The 11,702-nt window shown below is 46.1% G+C and overlaps 1 non-coding gene across 1 annotated transcript; it reads right to left on the bottom strand.

Annotated features, from left to right (window-relative positions):
• Nucleotides 1-374: 374 nt before the first annotated feature.
• Nucleotides 375-478, bottom strand: LOC112804431 (small nucleolar RNA R71). The gene has a single exon (XR_003203045.1). It is a non-coding gene; the product is annotated as a small nucleolar RNA R71 (small nucleolar RNA).
• Between the last annotated feature and the right edge of the window lie 11,224 nt (nt 479-11,702).

Here is an 11,702-nt window from a genome sequence, read left to right as displayed (position 1 = left end):
CCGAGAGGAGGGTTCTTGGTTCATACATAAACCCAACCTCTGGGAATTGTGGTAGCAGCATTCAGAAACCACCCATTCAGGCCAACAATTTTGAACTCAAACCACAGCTAATATCACTGGTGGAGGATCATTGTTCATTTGGTGGGAGTGCTAATGAAGATCCAAACCAACATCTCACAAAATTCCTGAGAATTTGTGACACTGTGAAGTCCAATGGAGTCCAGGAAGATGCCTATAAACTGCTCTTGTTCCCATTTTCACTTAGGGACAAGGCAGCTAAATGGCTAGAATCATTCCCAAGGGGAAGCCTAACAACCTGGGATGAGGTGGAAAGCAAGTTTCTGGCACGTTTCTACCCCCCACAAAAGGTCAATAGGCTTCGATCTGAGGTTCAGACTTTTAGACAACAAGAGGGTGAAACTCTCTACGAGGCATGGGAGAGATTCAAGGATTTGACAAGGAAATGCCCACCAGACATGTTCCATGACTGGGTGCAATTGCATATTTTCTATGATGGACTTTCTTATGAATCAAGGAAGGCTGTAGACCATTCATCAGGAGGTTCATTGAACAGGAAAAAGACTGTGGAAGAAGCCATTGAAGTGATTGAGACAGTGGCTGAGAATGAGTACTACTAGGCTTCAGAGAGACACAACACTAAGGGAGTCATGGAGCTGAACCATGTTGATACAATTCTAGCCCAAAACAAGGTGTTTGCCAAGCAACTAGCAGAGCTCACCAGGAACTTAAAAACAAATCAAGTGGCTGCAATACACACACAAGATCAAGAGGAAGTAAGCACTGAAGGAGGTGATTGGGAAGAGGCCAACTATGTGGGAAATCAACAAAGGCAACCATATGATCCACATTCCAACACTTACAACCCAGGTTGGAAAAACCACCCAAACTTTGGGTGGGGAAACCAGCAAACCCAACCACAAAACCACAAACCTTACAACCCCAACCAACATAACAATTCCACATACCAAAACTCCAACCAAAGATCATACCAAGCCACACAAAACACTTACTCCCAACCACCATATCATGGCCAAAATAATCAACCTGCCCAACCTAATCCGAACCAACAATTTCAAGATCAATTAAACAGGATAGAAGGAATGCTAGCAAACATGGGTCAGGACTTAAATGAGTTGAAAAGCTTTAGGGAGGATGTGAGATCTACCTTAAGGAACCATGGTGAAAAACTCAAGAGGATGGAGTCTCGAGTAGGAGAGCTATCTCAACAGGCCCCCAAGTCAACTGCAGTGTTCCCTAGCGACACAGAAAAGAATCCTAAAGGGGAACAAAAGGGAGTGAGATGGGAAGAATGCAAGGCCATCACCATATTGAAGGAAGTCTCAGAAGAAGAAGGAATCAGACCCTCAAAACAGGAGCCAGAAATCTTGAAGGAAGGTGTGGAAGAAGCTAAGCAGGAAAGTGAAACTGAGCAAGCCAAGGAACTGCAAAATAAAGGCATGCTAGAAACATACCAACCAAAAGCACCATTTCCTCAGAGGTTAGGAGGAGGTGAAAAAGGGAAAACATATTCAAGGTTTTTAGAGACATTTAAGTCTCTCCATATCAATATTCCCTTTCTTGAGATTCTCCAGCAGATGCCTACACACATCAAGTATTTGAAGGAATTGCTGAGCAAGAAAAGAGTTTTGAAGGGAGGACAAACTGTAATAATGAACAAAGAATGCAGTGCCCTCATCAAGAAGGACATAGTCTCTAAGAAAACAGACCCAGGAAGTTTTCATATCCCCTGCATCATAGGGGAAACAAAAATTGACAGAGGATTCTGTGATCTAGGAGCTAGCATAAATGTGATGCCCCTGACTCTTATGAAGAGGCTACAACTGAATGAGGTGAGATCCACTGATGCAATCATACAACTGGCTGACAAAACTCAAAAGCAAGCTGAAGGGGTAGTTGAGAATGTGCTGGTGAAAGTGGGAAATTATTTCTTCCCCACAGACTTTGTCATTTTGGACATGGAGGAAAGCTACCTACACCCTATCATTCTGGGAAGGCCATTTCTAGCCACTGCTAGAGCACTCATAGATATAGAACAAGGAGAGCTAATTTTGAGAGTACATGATGAACAGCTCATTTTCCATGTTTTCAAACCTGCATCTGAGCCTGAACCAGAATCTGAAAAGCCTAAGGATGATAGTAGCCATCTGTGTTTGGAGGAAAGCAATCCAGCAGCTGAAACTCTGAAACAGTCCTTGGAAGGCAAACAAGATTGCAAGAGTTAAAGCCACAAGAATCAATAGAAACAGATCAGAAGGATCCTCCTAGCATAAAGGTCAATGAAGAAATCCTCAAGAGAAAGGGAAGAATTGTAAAGAAATTGCCAAGAAGGTGGAGAAACAAGAAAATTCCCACTGAAGGTTTCTCTCCGGGAAATAAAGTGATATCAAGTCATTATCTGCAAATCCCACCTGGCCTCAAAACCATTCCGTCCCAACTCCCTCAAGTGTTCAGAATCAGGAAAGTTCTTTCTATGGAACATTTGGAAATCATGAAGGAATCAAATGGGGACGTTTTCATAGTGAGAGGAGAGGATATCAAGCACTACAATCCACCCTAACAAGGGACAACCGTCAAGCTAGTGACGTTAAAGAAGCGCTTCATTGGAGGCAACCCATGTTTTAGTATCCTTACTCTTTATTGTTTTACTCTGCATCTAATAAAGCATGGTTTCTTATGCATGAACTTGAATCCTCAGGACAACTGTTGATAAGGTGCACTAAACATTACATGTAAAATACAATTGGTCTCTAAGTTTGGTGTGCCTGAAGGCACCCCCAAATCTTATTCAAATTGTATTCAATCCTTCATTCAAGGTGCACAACCAAACATTAAGTTTGGTGTTCCTCTTTGAACACAGTTAATGAAAAGCAAGAAGTTCCTCTGGATTTAGAAATTCATGACAAGTATACCATTTGCATGTTTTAATACTTTGATTTCAATTACTTTAGGTAGTGAAATTGTTTAGGATCAAAGAGCCAAAGTGACTATGATTTATTAGAATTATGCACATTCATTAAGGACAACCAACATGGATTTCATGTCATCAGGAGACATTACCAAACACTAAGTTTGGTGTCCATTAATAAGTGTGCATATATACAAAGGTCACGGCTATAAGCTCATGAAGTCAATCATTGATTTACAATTCAAAAAGAATGAAAAACACGTGCAAGTACTATTCATTATTCACATGGACCGAAAAAAATGATAGCAAATTTGTTTGTTTGTGCAGGTACAAAAGTAATGATAAGAATGGATGAAAAAGACAAAGGGGGGAGGTACGGTCTTGGTCAAAACGGGAGTTCATAAGTCTTTGAAACTAACACATGGGAAAAGGAAGTTCTGCATGAAAAGTGTTCATACCCTGACCGAGCTCCCCCAACTCGGAAGTTCATAGAAGGTCCGACCTCGTCCCAAGGCCCACGCCTGAGGTCGGACCTCGGACAAATAAGCTAAAGAAGGCCCATCAGAAGGAACGAAGCCCAAAACCTAAAGGCCGAAAAGGCCTAAAGAAAGGCGGTTCCACAAAGATAGGGATAAAGCTCCCAAAAGATAAGATAAGATAAGAATATCTTATCCAGGGAAGATCACGACCAACTACTATAAATACACTGGAGCACCCAGGTATAACTCATACTCTAATTCTACTCAATATCTGCTTGGACCCATGCTAACTTAAGCATCGGAGTGTCATTGCAGGTACAACCACCAGCCGCTCGGCACATCAAGCTCGGGTCACGGAACCCTCACCTCGGGTCTTGCCAGACGGCCGAGCTACACGTTTCAGGTAACCCTCGGAACATTGGCGCCGTTGCCGGGGACCTGGAAGTCATCCCTCTACCATGGCGGACGACCCCTCCAACAATGACCGCGCGGCATCAGAACAAGAAGAGGAAGTTGACACCGGAGAACGACCGGACAACCCTCTATCACCACGCACTCCAGGAGGAAACAAACAGAATCGCCCAAAGACGTCACTCCCAAACAAAGATCCACGAAATCCCGAAAAAGAAAAGAGCTCGGAAATTCTAGAAGCAGTCCGGGCACAACAAAACCGACTAAAACAACTCGAAGAGGACATAAAGAAGCAAAAAGAAACTGAACAAGATCTGAGAAGGGAAGCTCGCAAGCGCAGAGAATTAGAAGAAAAACTGCGGAAAATAGAGGCCAGCCTGAAAGATCGGTCAGACCGCAGCCCCACCCCCGAAGGCAACCATGATCCCTTCACACAAGAGATCATGAAGGAGAAGGTACCGCGAAACTTTAAACCACCCGATATGGATCTCTACGACGGCACCACCGACCCAAGTCACCACCTCAGCAACTTCAGAAGCAGAATGTACCTAGTCGACGCCTCCGACGCGATTCGGTGCAAAGCCTTCCCCACCACTCTCACCAAATCAGCCATGAAGTGGTTCGACAACCTGCCACCTAGATCAATCACCAGCTTCGAAGACCTAACCAAAAAATTCCTAACAAGATTCTCCATTCAAAAGGACAAGGCAAAACATGCCCCCAGTCTACTCGGGATCAAACAAGGTAACCAAGAAACTCTCCGAGAGTACATGGAGCGATTCAACAAAGCCTGCCTGGACATACAACACTTGCCCACTGAAGCAGCCATCATGGGACTAGCAAACGGCCTAAAAGAGGGACCGTTTAGCCAATCCCTATCCAAACGATACCCGACCTCCCTATACGAGGTGCAGGAACGGGCAGAAAAATATATCAACATGGAGGAAACCTCCCAGCTAAGAGACTCTTCTAGGAAGGAATCAACCTACCCGTTCCGAGATCGAGATCGGGAACAGAAGAAGAAAGAAGAATCCAACTCGGACAAGCCACGGAAGTATCATAGCTACACTCCCCTCCGAGTTTCCCTGGTAGACGTCTACAGAGAAGTATGCCACACCGAAAAAATCCCACCGCCCCGACCTCTAAAACACAGGAGAGCAAGGAGAGATCGGTCCGAATACTGTGAATACCACAAGCTCTACGGTCATTCTACTAACGACTGCCACGACCTAAAAAATGTTATAGAAAAGCTAGCCAGAGAAGGAAAACTCGACAGATACATAGCAGAGAAGGGAGAAGAGACCAAAAAGAGAAGGAGGGGAGATAACGAAGATCGGGCTGAGCAAACCCCGCGAACCCCTGAAAGGCACGTTCACATGATAAATGGAGGTTTTGCAGGCGGAGGAACATCCAGATCCTCGCGAAAAAGACACCTCAAAGACGTCTATCATGTCCGAGAAGACAGCCCCCTGCCCGAATTACCTACTATCTCGTTTACCCGAGAAGATGCTCAAGGGGTAATACCCGGGCACGACGATCCAATGGTAATCACCATCATCCTAGAAAACGCCAACCTACATCGAACCCTGGTTGACCAGGGAAGCTCAGCAGATATCCTGTTCAAAACAGCCTTCGACAAACTCGGACTTGAAGAAAAAGAGCTAAAGGCCTATCCCACCGACTTATTTGGACTAGGGGACACCCCGATCCATCCCTTAGGATACATCTCGCTACATACTACCTTTGGAAGAGGCGAACAGTCTAGAACATTAAGCATCGACTACATTATAGTCGACGTCACTTCAGCATACAATGCCCTCATTGGGCGACCAACCCTAAACAGACTAGCAGCTATAGTCTCAACCCCACACCTCTGTATGAAGTTCCCTACCACAAAGGGAATCGCTACCCTAAAAGGCGACCAAAAACTAGCACGGCGATGCTACAACGAAAGCCTGAGCCTAAAAGGGAAAGAGGTCAATACAATAGAACTCGGACGAGTTCAAACCCGAGAAGACCTCCGGCCACAACCAGAGGGAGAAACCGAAAAAATCCAAATCGGGAACACACCTGAAAAAATAACAAACGTAGGAGCAAACCTCGAAGCAGGCCTAAAAGAGGAACTCATAACCCTCTTAAAAGAGAATTCCGACCTCTTCGCCTGGAAAGCCTCCGACATGCCAGGCATAAGCCCCGACCTGATGTGCCATAAGCTATCAGTATACCCGGGGTCCAGACCTGTCCAACAAAGACGCCGGAAACTCGGGCCTGAGCCCGTGCAAGCAATAGAAGAACAAGTACAAGCATTACTAGATGCAGGGTTCATTCGAGAAGTAAAATACCCCCTATGGCTCGCAAACGTGGTCCTGGTAAAAAAGCCCAACGGAAAATGGAGGATGTGCGTCGATTACACGGATCTCAACAAAGCCTGCCCCAAGGACCCATATCCACTACGAAACATCGACGCCTTAGTAGACGCAGCCTCAGGCCATAGATATCTCTCCTTCATGGACGCATACTCGGGATACAATCAAATCCCGATGTACGGACCCGACCAAGAAAAGACCTCGTTCATAACCCCAAGGGCAAACTACTGCTACGTAGTAATGCCCTTCGGGCTGAAGAACGCAGGGGCAACCTACCAGAGGCTAATGAACAAAGTGTTCTCAGAGCACATCGGACTACAACTAGAGGTGTACGTCGACGACATGCTGGTAAAGACACAAGAAGACGGAAACTTGCTGACCGACCTCACCAGTGTCTTCGGCACCCTCAGAAAACACAACATGAGACTCAACCCGACAAAGTGCACCTTCGCCGCAGAAGCCGGAAAATTCTTAGGCTTCATGTTGACTCAAAGGGGCATCGAAGCAAACCCGGACAAATGCCAAGCGATACTCAATATGAAAAGCCCGACCTGTGTCAAAGAAGTACAACAGCTGAATGGAAGGCTGGCCGCCCTATCAAGATTTTTGGCAGGATCAGCGATAAAATCACTACCTCTCTACTCACTCCTAAAGAAAGGGAAACCCTTCTCATGGACCCCGGAGTGCGAAAAAGCCTTTCAAGAATTCAAGGAGTTCCTCGGGCAGCCACCAATCCTAACCCGACCTTTAAAAGGGGAAGAGCTCGTACTGTACCTCTCGGTCGGACATCGGGCAGTCGCTTCAGCGCTAATACGAGAAAATGATCAAGGACAACACCCCATATACTTTGTAAGCAAGGCACTACAAGGGGCCGAATTAAACTATCAGAAAATAGAAAAATTCGCCTACGCCCTAGTGTTCACAGCTCGGAGGCTCCGTCCCTACTTCCAAGCCCACACCATCAAAGTCCGGACAAACCAACCCATGAGACACATCCTGCAAAAAACAGACCTGGCAGGACGAATATTACAATGGGCGGTGGAACTGTCCGAGTTCGACCTCCACTATGAAACCCGGACCGCCATAAAGTCTCAGTATCTAGCCGACTTCATCGCAGAATACACTGAGACCCCTGGAACCCCACTCTCGTGGAACCTGTATGTCGACGGGTCCTCAAACAAAACAGGAAGCGGGGCCGGTGTTATACTCGAAAGCGACCAAGGAACACGGATAGAACTATCCCTAAAATTCGAGTTCCAGGCTTCGAACAACCAAGCCGAATACGAGGCCCTACTAGCAGGCCTAAAGCTAGCCGAAGAGGTCGGAGCCCAGAGAATCACGATCTTCAGCGACTCCCAGGTCATCACATCGCAAGTAAATGGGAGTTACCAGGCCAAAGACCCAACTATGAAAAAATACCTGGACCAAACACAGGCACAATTACGCCACTTCCCAGAAGTACAAATCCAGCACATACCTCGGGAACAAAATGCCTGGGCAGACGCCCTCTCTAAGCTTGCTAGCACCAAGCCCGGAGGCAACAACAGAAGTCTCCTCCAAGAAACCTTACAATCTCCCTCCGTGCTAAGAGAGGAAGAAATACTAAATATATCCAACCAACAGCAAGGATGGATGACCCCCATACTCAACTACCTGAAGTCGGGAACTCTCCCCACCGAAAGAAAAGAAGCTAAAAGGCTTACAAAGGACGCCCAGAATTATACACTAATTCACGACGTATTATACAGAAGAGGGTTCTCAAACCCCCTCCTTAGGTGCGTTCCGACCTCAGAAACAAAAAGCGTCCTCGAAGAAGTCCACGAAGGCATGTGTGGGAACCATCTCGGAGCTCGGGCACTATCCAAAAAAGTAGTCAGAGCCGGGTTCTACTGGCCGACCTTGCAAAGAGATGCAACGGAGTTTGTGAAGATATGCCCCCCCTGCCAAAAACACGCCAATTTTCACAAGGCACCGCCCGAAGACCTTATCAGCATCACTGCGCCATGGCCCTTCGCAAAATGGGGACTCGACCTACTCGGCCCGTTTCCACAAGGACCGGGGCAAGTCAAATACCTCATAGTAGGGGTCGACTACTTCACAAAGTGGATCGAAGCTGAACCCTTAGCCACTATTACGGCTCAGAAAAGCCGTAGATTCCTATACAAAAACATTGTCACGAGGTTCGGAGTCCCCTACTCCATCACAACAGACAATGGAACACAGTTCACGGACACAAGTTTTCAGAGCTTGGTGGCCGAACTAAAAATCAAACAGCAATTCACATCGGTCGAGCACCCACAAGCCAATGGACAAGCAGAGGCTGCAAATAAAGTCATCTTGGCCGGGGTAAAACGAAGACTCCAAGAGGCCAAAGGGGCATGGGCCGAAGAACTCCCCCAGGTACTCTGGGCATATCGGACAACCCCGCACTCTACAACGGGAGAATCCCCATTCCGACTAGCTTACGGGATGGAGGCAATGATTCCTATCGAAATAGATGAAGGGTCGCCCAGAGTCATCTTCTACAACGAAGGAGGCAACCCACAGGCACAAAGGGAAGAACTCGACCTCCTCCCCGAGGTCCGAGAAAGAGCCCGAATCCGAGAAGAAGCCTTAAAACGGCGAACGGCCCTCAGATACAATCAAAAGGTAATAAAGCGAAGTTTCTCCATTCACGACCTGATTCTAATCCGAAATGACATCGGAACACAAAAGTCGGGAGAAGGAAAGCTAGCCGCAAATTGGAAAGGGCCCTACAAGGTAACAGAAGTCTTACGGACAGGCTACTACAAAATATCCGACCTAGAAGGCAATGAGCTGCCCAGGGCCTGGCACGCCTGTAATCTAAGACGGTACTACAGCTAGAAAAACTTAACCCGAGGTGTACTCTTTTTCCCTACAAGGGTTTTTTAATGAGACACCCGGTTAAGTAGGATACCCGACCTAGTCAAAGGGTAAACATTCTGTAAATATTCTTTCTTTTTCAATACTAATCAAATTTCTCTATTTTCTCTTCCTCATAATGAAGCAAATCCTAGAAAGTACCCCACCAAGGCGCATTAATTTATGCTCGGCAAAACGCAAAAAATCATTTGCCAAGAGACCATACAAGGTCGGCAAAGATAAAGCGACGAGGTTCAAATTAATGTGAGAAGTTATAAAGTAAACTCTGAGATGGCTTGAAAAGCCAAATAAAAAGAGATTACAGAAATAACTTGAAAAGGGCCGACCAACGACAAAGTCGGACCTAACAAAAAGGAGGTACTCGAGCACCCGAGGTCCGAGAAAAAGCTCGGACCCAAGAAAGAAGCCTTAAAACGGCGAGAACCAAGATTTCGAAAAAACGCTTACTAAAAAGTTGCCTTACAAAGACAACTAAAAAGTACAAAGCGGAAGAACGAAATCGAAGGAAGCTCCGAAAACGCTTACTAAAAAGTTGCTTTACAAAAGCAACTAAAAAGTACAAAGCGGAAGAACGAAATCAAAGGAAGCTCCGAAAACGCTTACTAAAAAGTTGCTTTACAAAAGCAACTAAAAAGTACAAAGCGGAAGAACGAAATCAAAGGAAGCTCCGAAAACGCTTACTAAAAAGTTGCTTTACAAAAGCAACTAAAAAGTACAAAACGGAAGAACAAAATCGAAGGAAGCTCCGAAAACGCTTACTAAAAAGTTGCTTTACAAAAGCAACTAAAAAGTACAAGCGAAAAGAACGAAATCAAAGGAAGTTTCAAAACGCTAGCTAAAAAGTTGTTATCCGAAAACAACTAAAAAGCACAAAAGCGGAAACAAAAAGTCAAAACGCTAGCTAAAAAGTTGTTATCCGAAAACAACTAAAAAGCACAAAAGCGGAAACAAAAAGTCAAAACGCTAGCTAAAAAGTTGTTATCCGAAAACAACTAAAAAGCACAAAAGCGGAAACAAAAGGTCAAAACGCGAACAAAAACACCGCATAATAAGCTAAAAAAGTTACTAAAAAGTAGCTAAAAGCAAAAGGTGTTCAAAGCGTTCAACAGAAACCATCCAAAAGACAAAAGAGCCCACAGGCCGGGCACAAAACCAGAATAAAAAGATTACAGAGGATCAAAGTCCTTCCCGGACTCCACATCAACAGAAGGCTGCGGAGCAAACATAGAAATCGGGACAGCATCGACGGCAACGTCCTCTCGATTCGAAACCCCCACACCAGATCCATCCCCGACCAGGGGAGAAGTCGGGTTCTGAACAGGAACCCCGGGGTCGGACATCGGAACTTCATCCTCGGCAGGAGCAGGAACAATCTTTCCCTCCACGACAACATTATCCGTACTAAATAAGCTCAGATCCAGGTCGGGAGCAAGAACCCGGACCTGAGCCTTCAAGTCTCAAACATCGCATCCATACCCTTAGCCACGTGACCCTCCAGCTCGTAAAAATCATCCCGAGCAGATTGCAACTTCTCCTTCGTCTCCACAAGCTCAGCATATAGCTTGGTATAATTCTCTGTAGCCACCTTCGCCATCTCCTCAGATGTCTTCGCTGCCGCCACAGCCGCGGTAGCTTTAGTTTTCTCTTTCTCCAAGGAGGCCTCCAGCTCAGTAATCCTGGCAGCCTTCAGTTGACTAATCTTATCGAGCTCGGACTGAGCCTTCTCAAGTCGGGAGCTGGTCGCCCCAAGAGGGGATTTCTTGAACTCCCGGGCAATAGCGGCATGAAGACTAGCCATCCGGACACAGCTCCGCGCCATATACTGAAAATGATGCTCCATAGAAACATCATCAGTGGAAATAAAGGTCTGAGGGAGAATATGCTGCTCAATCCAACCAAGAGCGTTAAAGTCCTTATCATTGAAACCGGCAAGCTCTTGAGAGGTCTTCTGCTTCTTGGGAGGAGGACCCGAGAACGGAGGAGGAGAAGAGGTAGCAGGCCCAGAGGTCGGAGGATCCTGACTTAAAGCTCGGAACTGGGGAGTCGGAATAGTCTTCGACCGAGTCTGAACACCTATAGTAGTCTTCTGCGGAGAAGATCGGGCAGAAGCATCCCCGGCCTCGAGATTTCGAGCAGCCACCGACTTCTTCGTCCGACGAAGAAACTTCATAGAATCCGCCTGAGAAGACATCTCTGCAGAAATAAAAAGGAAAAAGATCACCACAACAGAAATTCCACCAAAACAAAACCCAAATACTAAGAAGGATAAATCTCAAAGAGGTCGGGAACTACCTAACTCGGAACGGAGAAGGCTTGGATCTCCCAACATTTTCTTCGTGTCCAAGTGAGGTGCCCGACCCCATAAACTGCTCACCACACCCACAAAGGCCTGCTCCACCTCATCTAAACTCTCAAAAGTATACTTAACAGACACTACATTCTCCTGCCAACAAAGAGGAAAAGAAGGCTCCCCACTCTCATCTAGAAAGAAAGGTCGGACGTCTCCAACAGCCCGGACCTTGAAATAAAAGTTCTTAAAATCGTGAAAAGACTCATCATACAGGGTACAGAACTTCCTCCCCTGGTTAGCCCTAA

The sequence above is a fragment of the Arachis hypogaea genome, chromosome 5, assembly GCF_003086295.3.
Source record: "Arachis hypogaea cultivar Tifrunner chromosome 5, arahy.Tifrunner.gnm2.J5K5, whole genome shotgun sequence".
Classification (NCBI taxonomy): domain Eukaryota; kingdom Viridiplantae; phylum Streptophyta; class Magnoliopsida; order Fabales; family Fabaceae; genus Arachis; species Arachis hypogaea.
The sequence above is the reverse complement of the archived record's forward strand: the minus strand, read 5'-3'. Positions and strand labels throughout refer to the sequence as shown.